The 16152-nt window shown below is 46.9% G+C and overlaps 1 long non-coding RNA gene across 1 annotated transcript in view; it reads right to left on the bottom strand.

Annotated features, from left to right (window-relative positions):
• Positions 1-315: 315 nt before the first annotated feature.
• The window catches only part of LOC138658142 (uncharacterized), a 39498-nt gene continuing 23661 nt past the window's right edge, over positions 316-16152 (bottom strand). Inside the window, exon 2 of the long non-coding RNA XR_011317360.1 lies at positions 316-1312. This is a non-coding gene — a long non-coding RNA (uncharacterized lncRNA). The remainder of the gene's footprint in view (positions 1313-16152) is intronic.

Genomic DNA, 16152 nt, shown 5'->3' with positions numbered 1-16152 from the left:
GAATTCACAACACTTCCCCTGATGAAGCCCCCACTCCTGTGTCAGCTTCTTATGTCACTACATGTGATCTTGTCTGGAAAGGATTCAGTGCAATTCATTTAGGTCGGGCTGCAGCACAGGTCATACAAGTATTTCTCCAGTCTGGGTTTGTCTGACCACAGTGTTTACAAGTCCATCTGTCTTGTCTGGGTTTCTGGTTATACAAATATGGTAATGACACGTCACTCCTCTTTATACTTAATGGTGCTCAAAAGAAGGGGGCAAGCACTCCCCTTATATATAGACAAAAAATATGCTTTTGACACTCAAAGAGTCTATTTTTTATTCAGTTTTATTGTGCAATATATTTCCAAGCAGACAGTAGTAACGTTTCGGTCATAACATTGACCTTCATCAGACTAAAATGTACAAAAGGAAAAACAGTTACATAATATAAATTGAAGTACATCCATATTAGACACCTCATAGATACAACAAAATGAATATGGACCACCGAGAATCTCCGATATAACAGAAAAACATGACAATTACTCCTAATGCTGTGATGGAAAGATACCACTAGCTGTGACTTTCTCCATAGAGATACAGTCTATAAATCTATTGAGTGACATAAAGAGGTTCATATAGGAAACTAAATGATTCATTAACAAAGATTATCATGCCACTGGTACACAAACTAGAAAAAAATCTTACCCCAATGTCAGCTAGGAATAGGTTTATTTTCAAGACAATATCTGTGAATGAGAACACCCTATGTAAAAAACCATGTCCACGGAAAAAATTTTTTTCACACATACTCGTGTAATGGTATATCTAGGTCGCAACAGCGCTGCATTATAAGCGTGAGATATAGTGCTTACCAGCAATTGGAAGTGCGTCCTGGAACCCAGCGCTATATAGAACAGGTAAGAGACCAAAAGAAAACGGCGCCATGAGTGAAACGTGCATATGCACGTGTATATATAGTGCCTGGGCCGGAAACCGGGTGGTAGAGATGACGTGGCCGCGTCCCTGAGACGCAAGTGGAACGCAAATATGCAGTCCCCTTCTAATGTGCAATGCGTGACAGCGTCCATGCGACGCAGATGAAACGCACTACCGCCGTCCCCTTCTGACGTGTAGTGCGTGCAATCCTGGTGCTCTAAGGGGAAAGCCGGAAGTGAGTCATCGGGATCCCCGGCGAAACTGGAAGTGCTCTGTGAGACGCAAATGGAACGCAAACAAGAAAGAGAGAGGCGGTGCAGGGGGCGGATTCTTCGTCGCTGGAACTGGCAGAAGGTAACTATCTCTAATTAGTGTATCAGGTAGTCGCCTAGGAAAAACAAAAACATGTCACATATACAGAATGGGGACAAATAAAAGAATTAAAGTACCAGTGGCAGTATCAAAATACAGATATGCATTATTAATATACAGGACCTGTGGATGCTATAACCGTCACAAATAAGAGATATTAATTATGATAAGAGATATTAATTATAATAAGAAGAGAAATGGGAGAGTTTTCAGCTCTTCCCACAGATTCTCGATTGGATTGAGGTCTGGACTTTGACTTGGCCATTCTAACACCTGAATACGTTTATTTATGAACAATTCTATTGTAGATTTTGCTTTATGTTTGGGATCATTGTCTTGTTGGAAGACAAATCTCTGTCCCAGTCTCAGGTCTTTTGCAGACTCAAACAGGTTTTCTTCAAGAATGGTCCTGTATTTGGCTTTATCCATCTTCCCATCAATTTTAACAATCTTCCCTGTCCCTGCTGAAGAAAAGCAGGCCCAAACCATGATGCTGCCACCACATTTGACAGTGGGGATGGTGTGTTCAGGGTGATGTGCTGTGTTGCCTTTACACCAAATATATCGTTTGGCATTGTTGCCAAAAAGTTCAATTTTGGCTTCATCTGATGGTAATGGTGTGGGGTGGCATTTCTTTGGAGGTCCGCACAGCCCTCCATGTGCTCGCCAGAGGTAGCCTGACTGCCATTAGGTATGGAGATGAGATCCTCAGACTCCTTGTGAGACCATATGCTGGTGCGGCTGGCCCTGGGTTCCTCCTAATGCAGGACAATGCCAGACCTCATGTGGCTGGAGTGTGTCCAGCATCGGACAGGAGCACCTTGGGCCCACCAGAGAAAATCATTCTTGGGGCTCACTATGTAGCTACATATAAATACATTCAAGACCATCAATTGTGCGGTGTCTTAATTATGTAGCAGGGGTTGGGGTAGCCCCCTCATAGAATATAAAGTAGCCCCCCTCATATAATATAATGTAGCCTCCCACAGAATATAATGCAGCTTCCATAGAATATAATGCAGATCCCTCATAGAATATAATGTAGCCTCCCTTATGGAATATAAGGGCAGCCCCCCTCATAGGGTATAATACAGCACCCCACAAAATATAATGCAACCCCCTCATAAGGTATAATGCAGCCCCCCATAGAATATAATGTTGCTCCCTCATATGGCATAATGCAGCCCCTCCACAGAATATAAGGTAGCCCCTCAGAGTATAATGCAACCCCCCATAGAATATACTGTAGCCCCCTCATAGGACATAATGCAGCTCCCCTCATATAGTATGATGTAGCCACCTGAGAGAATAATGCAGCCCCTACAGAATTATAATGTAGCCCCCTCATAGGGTATAATGCAGCCCCCCTGGAAGGGTATAATGCAGCCCCCTCCACCATCATCATTTTCTCCCCCTCCACCATTGTACTCCTTACCACCTCCATCATTGCATCCTACCCCACCACCATTGTCCTTTCCACCACTACCATCTTTGTCCTTTACACAACAATCATTGCTTTCTTCCCCACCATCATCATTGCCCCCACCACCATCATCATTGCCTCCAGCACCATCATCATTGCCTCCAGCACCATCATCATTGCCTCCAGCACCATCATCATTGCCCCCACCACCATAATTGCCTCAGCACCATCATAATTGCCCCCTCCACCATCATCATTGCCCCCACCACCATCATTGCCTCCAGCACCATCATCATTGCCTCCAGCACCATCATCATTGCCCCAACCACCACCATTATCATCATTGCCCCCACCACCATCATCATTGTCTCCAGCACCATCATCATTGCCTCCAGCATCGTCATCATTGCCTCCAGCACCGTCATCATTGCCTCCAGCACCGTCATCATTGCCTCCAGCACCATCATCATTGCCTCCAGCACCATCAGTTCTTCCAGCACCATCAGCATTGCCCCCACCACCATCATCATTGCATCCAGCACCATTATCATTGCCCCCACCACCATCATCGCCTCCAGCACCATCATCATTGCCTCCAGCACCATCATTTCTTCCAGCACCATCATCATTGCCTCCAACACCATCATCATTGCCCCCAACACCATCATCATTGCCCCCACCAGCATCATCATTGCCTCCAGCACCATCATCATTGCCCCCACCACCATCATCATTACTCCCACCACCATCATCATTGCCCCCACCACCATCATTGCCTCCAGCACCATCATCATCATTGCCTCCAGCACCATCATCATTGCCCCCACCACCACCATTGCTCCCATCACCATCATTGCCCCCACCACCATCATCATTGCCCCCACCACCATCATCATTGCCCCACCACCATCATCATTGCCCCACCACCATCATCATTGCCTCCAGCACCGTCATCATTGCCTCCAGCACCATCATTATTGCCTCCAGCACCGTCATCATTGCCTCCAGCACCCTCATCATTGCCTCCAGCACTGTCATCATTGCCTCCAGCACCGTCATCATTGCCTCCAGCACCATCATTTCTTCCAGCACCATCATCATTGCCCCCACCACCATCATCATTGCCCCCACCACCATCATCATTGCCTCCAGCACCATCATCATTGCCTCCAGCACCATCATCATTGCCTCTAGCACCATCATCGCCTCCAGCACCATCATTTCTTCCAGCACCATCATCATTGCCTCCAGCACCATCATCATTGCCTCCAGCACCGTCATCATTGCCTCCAGCACCGTCTTCATTGCCTCCAGCACCGTCATCATTGCCTCCCCCACACACACACAGCTGCACACATGGAGGCACACACAGACGCACACACACACAGCACCCACTCACCTCTCCACACGTTCCCAGCAGCCGCAGAACATCTGGCAACTTTCTGTCTGAAACAGCTGCGCTGAATGATGTCATACAGCCATGCTGATTCAGACAGGAAGTGCCGGGCAGGAAGGAGGACGACGTGGATCCCTGCAGCTCCGCTGTGGTCCCAAGCTGCAGGTATCGCAATCAAGGATCGCCGCCCTTTAGGTGCCCACCTCTGGGGCCCCCCATTCAAGCAGCAGCGGCGGGCAGTGTTAGCCTCAGCCTGCGGCTAATGCTGCCCGCCATTAAAGTGAAATGGTATTCACGCCTCTCCACGCCCATGGGGGCATGGGGAAGCGTGAATATTCATTGCTCTCTGGCACCAGAAGGGCCCCCCTTGACTCAGGGGCCCCATAGCAGCTGGGTGTGCTGCTATTAGCGACACTCCACTGGCAGGGGGGCCAATGGAGCAGTGGGGGGCCCTAGGCAGCTGATGGCCAATATGCCAGCAGGTGTCAGTGCCTGGGCCCACGGGAGAATCCTCCGGTTCTCCGGTGGGCCAGTCCAACCCTGAGTGTGTCAGTAGTTCCTGCAAGATGAAGGCATTGAAGCTATGAACTGGCTCGCCCGTTCCCCAGACCTGAATCCGATTGAACACATCTGGTACATCATGTCTCACACCATCCACCGTCATGTTGCACCACAGACTGTCCAGGAGTTGGCAGATGCTTTAGTCCAGGTCTGGAATGAGATCCCTTAGGAGACCATCCGCTGCCTCATCAGGAGCATGCCCAGGCATTGTAGGGAGGCCATAAAGGCACGTGGAGGCCACGCACACACAAAAGACCATCATTTTCTTGTCTTGATGTATTTCCACTGAAGTTGGACTAGCCTGTAATTTGATTTTCCACTTTGATTTTGAGTATCATTCCAAATCCAGACCTCCATGGGAAATTAATTTTGATTTACATTGATCACCTTTGTTTTATTGTTCTCAACACATTCCACTATGTAATGTATTATTATTATTTATTATTATAGCGTCATTTATTCCATGGCGCTTTACATGTGAGGAGGGGTATACATAATAAAAACAAGTACAATAATGTTGAACAATACAAGTCACAATTGGTACAGGAGGAGAGAGGACCCTGCCCGCGAGGGCTCACAATCTACAAGGGATGGGTGAGGATACAGTAGGTGAGTCGTGCAGTGGTTTGGTCGATTGGTGGTTACTGCAGGTTTTAGGTTTGTCGGAAGAGGTGGGTCTTCAGGTTCTTTTTGAAGGCTTGGATGGTAGGTGAGAGTCTGATATGTTGTGGTAGAGAGTTCCAGTGTAGGGATGATGCGAGAGAGAAATCTTGTATGCGATTGTGGGAAGAAGAAATAAGAGGGGAGTAGAGAAGGAGATCTTGTGAGGATCGGAGATTGCGTGCAGGAAAGTAACAGGAGACGAGATCACAGATGTATGGAGGGGACAGGTTGTGGATGGCTTTGTATGTCATGGTTAGGTTTTTGTACTGGAGTCTCTGGGTAATGGGGAGCCAGTGAAGGGATTGACAGAGGGGAGAGGCCGGGGAATAGTGGGGGGACAGGTGGATTAGTCGGGCAGCTGAGTTTAGAATAAATTGGAGGGGTGCGAGAGTGTTAGAGCGGAGGCCACAGAGCAGGAGGTTATAGTAGTTGAGGTGGGAGATGATGACGGCATGGACTAGGGTTTTTGCAGATTCTTGGTTTAGGAATGTACGGATCCGTAAAATATTTTTGAGTTGAAGGCGGCAGGAAGTGGAAATGGTTTGGATATGTGGTTTGAAGAAGAGATCAATGTCAAGGATTACCCCGAGACAGCGAGCTTGTGGGACTGGGGAGAGTGGGTGGCCGTTTACTGTAATGGATAGGTTCGTTGGGGGGGGGGGTCGCGTGAGATGGGGGGAAAAATGATGAATTCTGCTTTGTCCATGTTAGGTTTTAGAAATCTAGCGGAGAAGAAGGATGAAATAGCGGACAGACATTGAGGGATTCTGGTTAGTAGAGTGGTGGTGATATCTGGTCCAGAGGTGTAGATCTGTATGTCGTCAGCTTAGAGATGATACTGAAAACCGTGAGATTATATGAGCTGCCCCAGGCCAAAAGTGTAAATGGAGAAGAGTAGGGGCCCTAGAACTGAATCTTGCGGGACTCCGACAGATAGGGGGCGAGGTGAAAAGGTGGTGTGTGAGCGGGAGACGCTGAATGTCGACGAGATATGACGAGATCCAGGATAGGGCCAAGTCTGTGATGCCAAGGGATGAGAGGGTCCGCAGCAACAGGGAATGGTCCACTGTGTCAAAGGCAGAGGACAGGACTAGGAGGAGGAGGATAGAGTATTGTCGCTTGCTCTTGGCGGTTAATAGGTCATTGGTGACCTTAGTTAGGGCAGTTTCAGTGGAGTGGTGTGGCTGGAAGCCTGACTGTAAGTGGTCAAAGAGGGAGCAGGAAGACAGATGGGAGGACAGTTCAAGATGGACGTGTTGTTCCAGTAGTTTTGAGGCATAGGGGAGAAGTGATATAGGGTGATAGCTAGATACAGAGGCTGGGTCAAGAGAGGGATTTTGAGGATAGGTGTGATTGAGGCAAGTTTAAAGCTTGAGGGGAAACACCAGTTGTTAGTGATAGGTTGAAGAGATGGGTTGGGGTTGGGATGAAGACTGTGGTGAGGTTTGGGATGAAGTGGGATGGGATCGTGTCAAGTGCACAGGTGGTGAGATGCGATCTTGAGAGTAGAGTGGAGAGTCGATCTTCTGTAATGGAGAAGTTGGTTTTGGAGGTAGAGAGCTGGGTAGTTGGGAGGAGGTTCTGGGGGTTGTCGACTAAAACTGTCTCTGATGTTATCAATCTTCTGTTTGAAAAATGAGGCAAAGTCTTCAGCTGAGATGAGTGGGAAGGGAGGAGGTGCTGAGGGGCGGAGGAGAGAATTGAAGGTGTTGAATAACTGTATAGGGTTGTGAGACAGGGAGGATATGAGAGATGAGAAGTAGGTTTGTTTTGCTGTGGCGAGTGTGGTCTCTAAAGTAGTGAGGGACTGTTTGAATGTGATGAAGTGCTCGTTGGAGTGGGATCTTTTCCATCTCCGCTCAGCAGCCCTGGAAGCTCACCTCAGTTCTTTGGTTAGGCTGGTGTGCCACGGCTGTCTGTTGATTTTGCAAGCTTTGGTATGTGTGAGAGAGGCAAGAGATTCCAAAGCTACAGCTATTGTGGTGTTGTATAGAGCGACCGCGTCATCTGCATTATGTAGGGAACTTATATCTGTGAGAGGGAGGAGGGATTCAGAGAGTGAGTGTAGATCAAGGTGTTTAAGATTTCTGCGAGGGTGTGCAAATTTGTGGGGTGGGGATTGTAGACAAGGAGTGGAGAGGGAAGAGAATGCAAGTAGATTGTGGTCAAAAAGAGGAAGAGGTGAGTTAGAGAGGTTAGATAGGGAGCAGAGGCGGGTGAAGATGAGGTCCAGTGTGTCACCATCTTTGTGAGTGGCTGCAGAAGACCATTGAGTGAGGCCGAAGGAGGAAGTGAGAGATAGAAGTTTAGTGGCAGCTGAGAGGGAAGTGTCAATGGATATGTTGAAGTCGTCCATGATGATAGTGGGGATGTCCGCAGAAAGAAAATGAAGTAGCCAGGTGGTGAAGTGGTCAAAAAAGGTGGTGGTTGGCCCTGGGGGTGGTAAATGACAGCCAGTTGGAGGGGGAGTAGATGCGCACAGAGTGCACCTCAAAGGAAGGGAGGGTAACAGAGGGTGGCAGTGGGATGTGGGTGAAGGAGCAGTTATCTGACAGGAGAAAACCAACTCATCCACCATGCTTGCTGCTGGGGCGGGGTGTGTGAGAAAGGTGGAAGCCACTATACGAAAGTGCAGCAGGAGAGGCTGTGTCTGAAGGGGTAAGTCAGGTTTTGGTGATAGCGAGGAAGGAAAGTTTGTTAGTAATAAAAAGATCATGGATGTAGGAAAGCTTGCTGCAGACAGAGCAAGCGTTCCATAAAGCTCCTGTTAGTGGCACTGGGGAAATGGGGGCCGGGCAAATGGGTATAAGGTAAGAGAGGTTACGGAAATTTAAAAAAGAGAAAGAACCGGGCGCACTACTATAACAATAACTATGAGGAAGTAGGGGTGCAAAGTCAATGGTAAATACAATATGACCAACAAAGAAAAAAGCACCACTGCAATTATGCACACCACAGAAAAATAATACATATTATAAAAAAGAGGTTTTTATTGGCACACCACACAATATATTAAAACATACTTAAAAACAAAAAACTAAAGAAACCTCGTCCACTTGAAATATACATATACAAAAGCCCAATGTACATTATAATACCTGAACAGGAAACCTTAAACCTACTGGCTCATGGGGCTAGTGTGCAGCCCATCTAACAGAGACATAACACATGAACCCCCCAGATAAGGGAAATCCAGGGCAAGCCATAACCAATGTACAAAAAGCTATCCATATAGCAATAGCCCATAAGACCAGAAAAGCTTCAAGGGGTTAAATTACCCAATGTTCAGCGTCTGAAGGGGAACAAGGTCCCCATGCACCGGAGCTAAGTGGACAAAAGCACGTGGCCCCACGTGTATCACCCTAGCCGATAGGGCTTCATCAGGGGACTTCCCCTGATGAAGCCCCCCACTCCTGTGTCAGCTTCTTATGTCACTACATGTGATCTTGTCTGGACAGGATTCAGTGCAATTCATTTAGGACGGGCTGCAGCACAGGTCATACAAGTATTTCTCCAGTCTGGGTTTGTCTGACCACAGTGTTTACAAGTCCATCTGTCTTGTCTGGGTTTCTGGTTATACAAATATGGTAATGACACGTCACTCCTCTTTATACTTAACTAGCTATTGAACCCGTTCTACGCCCGGGTGGCGAGCATTTATATTGGTATATGGTCTCCATCCTGGTATGTGCTGCTCCATCCTGCGTCCCCATCCTGTCATGTGCTGCTCCATCCTGCGTCCCCATCCTGTCATGTGCTGCTCCATCCTGCGCCCCCATTCTGTCATGTGCTGCTCCATCCTGCATCCCCATCCTGTCATGTGCTGCTCCCATCCTGCGCCCCCGTTCTGTCATGTGCTGCTCCCATCCTGCGCCACCATTGTATTATATGCCCCCCATAAGACGCTCCAGTGTGTATGCCCCCGTATGCTGCTGCCATATAAAAAAAATAAAATACCATACTCACCTATCATCCGGCTCCACTGCAGGTGTGTCTTCAAGAAAATGGCGCCGGAAAGCGCGGACTGCGCAGGCGCCGATTCCGGCAGCAGGAATCGGCGCCTGCGCAGTCCGCACTTTCCGGCGCCATTTTCTTGAAGACACACCTGCAGTGGAGCCGGAGTTTGTCTTCAAGAAAATGGCGCCGGAAAGCGCGAACTGCGCAGGTGCCGATTCCGGCAGTAGGAATCGGCGCCTGCGCAGTCCGCGCTTTCCGGCGCCATTTTCTAGAAGACACACTCCGGCTCCTCTGCCTGTGACTGGTAAGTCAGAGGGCGGCGCCGGCGCGCATTAAGCGCGTCATCGTGCCCTCTGAACTATCACAGCAGAGGAGCCGAGAGACGGAGCCGCACGCAGCGCTGGAACAAGGAAAGGTGAATATACTTACCCTCCTGGCGGTCCCTGACTCTCCGGTGGAGATCGCGGTATGAGTTCAGAGCTTACGCATACTGTCATGATCCCAATGGCAGGGGATCACAAAAATGACAAGCACAGATACAAACAAGCTCTAGGGCGATGGAACCTGAGCTGACCGCGACCCTAAACCTAACACACAAATAAAAGTAGCCGGGGAACGTGCCTACGATGATCCTAGACGTCTCGCTCCAGCCGAAGATCTAACTTCCCCTATCAGAAGAAACACAGACCTCTCTTGCCTCCAGAGAAATACCCCACAGCAAATAGCAGCCCCCCACATATAATGACGGTGAAATGAGAGGAAAGCACATACGTAGTATGAAAACAGTTTCAGCAAAATGAGGCCCGCTAAAGCTAGATAGCAGAGGATACAAAAGTGAACTGCGCGGTCAGCGAAAAACCCTTCAAAAAACCATCCTGAAATTACTTGAACTCATGTGCCAACTCATGGTACATGAAAAGCAATTTCAGCCCACTAGAGCAACCAGCAGCAGAGAATCACATATCTGCAGGCTGGACTAAAAACCAAATTAAGCAAAACACAAAACAGGAAAATCCAAACTTAGCTTGTCCAGAAGGTTCTAGGAGCAGGGAGCAGAGGTAACAAGACACACTGGATACATTGATAACCGGCGAGGAAATGCCAGCAAAGCCAGGTTAAATAGGAAACTCCCATATGCTGATGGAACAGGTGGAACCCAGAAACCCAGGAAAGACAAGTCACCCAGTACCATCAGTAACCACCAGAGGGAGCCCAAAAACAGAACTCACAACAGTACCCCCCCCCTTGAGGAGGGGTCACCGAACCCTCACGAGAACCACCAGGGCGACCAGGATGAGCCCTATGAAAAGCGCGAACCAAATCATCAGCATGAACATCCGAGGCAACCACCCAAGAATTATCCTCCTGACCATAACCCTTCCACTTGACCAAATACTGGAGTTTCCGTCTGGAAACACGAGAATCTAAGATCTTCTCCACAACATACTCCAATTCTCCCTCCACCAGCACTGGAGCAGGAGGCTCAAGCGAAGGAACAACAGGTACCTCATACTTCCGCAACAACGACCGATGGAACACATTATGAATAGCAAATGATGCCGGGAGATCCAAACGAAACGACACAGGGTTAAGAATTTCCAAGATCCTATAGGGACCGATGAACCGAGGCTTGAACTTAGGAGAAGAGACCTTCATAGGAACAAAACGAGAAGACAACCACACCAAGTCACCAACAAGAAGTCGAGGACCCACGCGGCGACGGCGATTAGCAAACTGCTGAGCCTTCTCCTGGGACAACTTCAAATTGTCCACCACATGACTCCAAATCCGATGCAACCTATCCACCACCATGTCCACTCCAGGACAATCAGAAGGTTCCACCTGACCAGAGGAAAAACGAGGATGAAACCCCGAATTACAAAAGAAAGGAGAAACCAAGGTAGCAGAACTAGCCCGATTATTAAGGGCAAACTCGGCCAGCGGCAAAAAGGTAACCCAGTCATCCTGATCAGCAGAAACAAAACACCTTAAATAAGTTTCCAAGGTCTGATTAGTTCGTTCAGTCTGGCCATTCGTCTGAGGATGGAATGCAGACGAAAAGGACAAATCAATGCCCATCTTAGCACAGAACGTCCGCCAAAATCTAGACACAAACTGGGATCCCCTGTCAGAAACGATGTTCTCAGGAATCCCATGCAAACGAACCACATTCTGAAAAAACAGAGGGACCAACTCAGAGGAGGAAGGCAACTTAGGCAAGGGTACCAGATGAACCATTTTAGAAAAGCGATCACACACAACCCAGATGACGGACATTTTTTGAGAGACAGGGAGATCCGAAATAAAGTCCATGGAAATGTGCGTCCAAGGCCTCTTCGGGATAGGCAAAGGTGACAACAATCCACTGGCCCGAGAACAGCAAGGCTTAGCCCGAGCGCAAACCTCACAAGACTGCACAAAAGAACGCACATCCCTCGACAAGGAAGGCCACCAAAAAGACCTGGCCACCAAGTCTCTAGTACCAAATATTCCAGGATGACCTGCCAACGCAGAAGAATGGACCTCGGAGATGACTCTACTGGTCCAATTATCCGGAACAAACAGTCTCTCAGGCGGACAACGATCAGGTTTACCCGCCTGAAACTCCTGCAAAGCACGTCGCAAGTCTGGGGAGACAGCAGACAAAATCACCCCATCCCTAAGGATACCAGAGGGCTCAGAATTTCCAAGGGAGTCAGGCACAAAACTCCTAGAAAGAGCATCCGCCTTCACATTCTTTGAACCTGGCAGGTATGAAACCACAAAATTGAAACGAGAGAAAAACAGTGACCAACGAGCCTGTCTAGGATTCAGACGCCTGGCAGACTCAAGGTAAATCAAATTTTTGTGATCAGTCAAGACCACCACACGATGTCTAGCACCCTCTAGCCAATGACGCCACTCCTCAAATGCCCACTTCATGGCCAAAAGTTCCCGATTACCAACATCATAATTCCGCTCAGCCGGCGAAAACTTTCTAGAAAAAAACGCGCATGGCTTCATCACTGAGCCATCGGAGCTTCTCTGTGACAAAACCGCCCCCGCTCCAATCTCGGAAGCATCAACCTCAACCTGAAAAGGGAGCGAAACATCTGGCTGACGCAACACAGGAGAAGAAGAAAACCGGCGCTTAAGTTCCTGAAAGGCCTCCACAGCCGCAGGAGACCAATTAGCAACATCAGCACCCTTCTTAGTCAAATCCGTCAAAGGCTTAACAACACTAGAAAAATTAGTTATAAAACGACGATAGAAATTAGCAAAACCCAAGAACTTCTGTAGACTCTTAAGAGATGTAGGCTGCGTCCAGTCACAAATAGCCTGAACCTTGACGGGATCCATCTCAATAGTAGAAGGGGAAAAAATATACCCCAAGAAAGAAATCTTCTGGACTCCAAAGAGACACTTTGAGCCTTTTACAAACAAGGAATTGGCCCGCAGGACCTGAAACACCTTCCTGACCTGCTGAACATGAGACTCCCAGTCATCAGAAAAAAACAAAATATCATCCAAATACACAATCATAAATTTATCCAGATATTCACGGAAAATATCGTGCATAAAGGACTGGAAGACTGAAGGAGCATTAGAAAGTCCAAAAGGCATTACCAATTTCACCTGTCAGAAGTGTAGACTAGTGGCCCTTTTAGAAGAAAAGGTGCGGGGTCTGGAAGAAAGAATAGCAACTTTGAAACTCATCAAAGAGAATGAAGACTTTCTAGACAGAACAGAAGCATCTCTACTGGTCACAGAAGGTGCAAAAAGTGTCAGAGAACCTCCAAAAGCAGATGAGTGGAAGCATGTGACCAAAAGAAGCAAGAAGACCATGGAGAAATCACCAACCACACAACTGAAGAACCGATATCAAATCTTTGTAGAGGATGAAGATGGCACACCTAAGAATGAAGCAATACCAGCAAGCAAAAAAGAAAAGGGCACACAGCAACAAGTGACAGCAAAAAGTACAGCCAAGAAGCAACGAAGAGTGGTGGTGGTGGGAGACTCACTACTGAGAGGCACCGAAGCAGCCATCTGCAGACCGGACATAACTGCAAGAGAAGTATGCTGCCTTCCAGGTGCGATGATCAAGGATGTGATCGATAGGATACCAAAGCTCTTCAGCTCCAAGGACGTCCACCCATTTCTTCTGATACATGTTGGCACCAATGACACGGCAAGGAAGGACCTACCGACAATCTGCAAGGACTTTGAAGAGTTGGGGAAGAAAGTAAAGGAACTGGATGCACAGGTAGTTTTTTCTTCTATCCTTCCAGTAGACGGGCATGGCACCAGGAGATGGAACAGGATCCTTGATGCAAACAACTGGCTAAGACGATGGTGCAGACAACAAGGATTTGGATTCCTGGACCACGGTGTGAATTACTGGTATGATGGACTCCTCGCCAGAGACGGACTACACCTCAACAAACCTGGGAAACACACATTCGCCAGAAGACTCGCTACACTCATCAGGAGGGCGTTAAACTAGAAGAAGAGGGGACGGGAAGAAAAACATTAGACTCGAACAAAGACGACCCAGGAAAACATACTCAGAAGGGAGGTAAGAACATTTCTAAAACAATCCACAGTGAGGAGATTGGAACAAAACAAAATCCTCTAAACTGCATGCTCGCAAACGCCAGAAGCCTGACAAACAAGATGGAAGAACTAGAAGCAGAAATATCTACAGGTAACTTTGACATAGTGGGAATAACCGAGACATGGTTAGATGAAAGCTATAACTGGGCAGTTAACTTACAGGGTTACAGTCTGTTTAGAAAGGATCGTAAAAATCGGAGAGGAGGAGGGGTTTGTCTCTATGTAAAGTCTTGTCTAAAGTCCACTTTAAGGGAGGATATTAGCGAAGGGAATGAGGATGTCGAGTCCATATGGGTTGAAATTCATGGAGGGAAAAATGGTAACAAAATTCTCATTGGGGTCTGTTACAAACCCCCAAATATAACAGAAAGCATGGAAAGTCTACTTCTAAAGCAGATAGATGAAGCTGCAACCCATAATGAGGTCCTGGTTATGGGGGACTTTAACTACCCGGATATTAACTGGGAAACAGAAACCTGTGAAACCCATAAAGGCAACAGGTTTCTGCTAATAACCAAGAAAAATTATCTTTCACAATTGGTGCAGAATCCAACCAGAGGAGCAGCACTTTTAGACCTAATACTATCTAATAGACCTGACAGAATAACAAATCTGCAGGTGGTTGGGCATTTAGGAAATAGCGACCACAATATTGTGCAGTTTCACCTGTCTTTCACTAGGGGGACTTGTCAGGGAGTCACAAAAACATTGAACTTTAGGAAGGCAAAGTTTGAACAGCTTAGAGATGCCCTTAATCTGGTAGACTGGGACAATATCCTCAGAAATGAGAATACAGATAATAAATGGGAAATGTTTAAGAACATCCTAAATAGGCAGTGTAAGCGGTTTATACCTTGTGGGAATAAAAGGACTAGAAATAGGAAAAACCCAATGTGGCTAAACAAAGAAGTAAGACAGGCAATTAACAGTAAAAAGAAAGCATTTGCACTACTAAAGCAGGATGGCACCATTGAAGCTCTAAAAAACTATAGGGAGAAAAATACTTTATCTAAAAAACTAATTAAAGCTGCCAAAAAGGAAACAGAGAAGCACATTGCTAAGGAGAGTAAAACTAATCCCAAACTGTTCTTCAACTATATCAATAGTAAAAGAATAAAAACTGAAAATGTAGGCCCCTTAAAAAATAGTGAGGAAAGAATGGTTGTAGATGACGAGGAAAAAGCTAACATATTAAACACCTTCTTCTCCACGGTATTCACGGTGGAAAATGAAATGCTAGGTGAAATCCCAAGAAACAATGAAAACCCTATATTAAGGGTCACCAATCTAACCCAAGAAGAGGTGCGAAACCGGCTAAATAAGATTAAAATAGATAAATCTCCGGGTCCGGATGGCATACACCCACGAGTACTAAGAGAACTAAGTAATGTAATAGATAAACCATTATTTCTTATTTTTAGTGACTCTATAGCGACAGGGTCTGTTCCGCAGGATTGGCGCATAGCAAATGTGGTGCCAATATTCAAAAAGGGCTCTAAAAGTGAACCTGGAAATTATAGGCCAGTAAGTCTAACCTCTATTGTTGGTAAAATATTTGAAGGGTTTCTGAGGGATGTTATTCTGGATTATCTCAATGAGAATAACTGTTTAACTCCATATCAGCATGGGTTTATGAGAAATCGCTCCTGTCAAACCAATCTAATCAGTTTTTATGAAGAGGTAAGCTATAGGCTGGACCACGGTGAGTCATTGGACGTGGTATATCTCGATTTTTCCAAAGCGTTTGATACCGTGCCGCACAAGAGGTTGGTACACAAAATGAGAATGCTTGGTCTGGGGGAAAATGTGTGTAAATGGGTTAGTAACTGGCTTAGTGATAGAAAGCAGAGGGTGGTTATAAATGGTATAGTCTCTAACTGGGTCGCTGTGACCAGTGGGGTACCGCAGGGGTCAGTATTGGGACCTGTTCTCTTCAACATATTCATTAATGATCTGGTAGAAGGTTTACACAGTAAAATATCGATATTTGCAGATGATACAAAACTATGTAAAGCAGTTAATACAAGAGAAGATAGTATTCTGCTACAGATGGATCTGGATAAGCTGGAAACTTGGGCTGAAAGGTGGCAGATGAGGTTTAACAATGATAAATGTAAGGTTATACACATGGGAAGAGGGAATCAATATCACCATTACACACTGAACGGGAAACCACTGGGTAAATCTGACAGGGAGAAGGACTTGGGGATCCTAGTTAATGATAAACTTACCTGGAGCAGCCAGTGCCAGGCAGCAGCTG

This window comes from Ranitomeya imitator, chromosome 1, assembly GCF_032444005.1.
Source record: "Ranitomeya imitator isolate aRanImi1 chromosome 1, aRanImi1.pri, whole genome shotgun sequence".
Classification (NCBI taxonomy): Eukaryota; Metazoa; Chordata; class Amphibia; order Anura; family Dendrobatidae; genus Ranitomeya; species Ranitomeya imitator.
The sequence above is the reverse complement of the archived record's forward strand: the minus strand, read 5'-3'. Positions and strand labels throughout refer to the sequence as shown.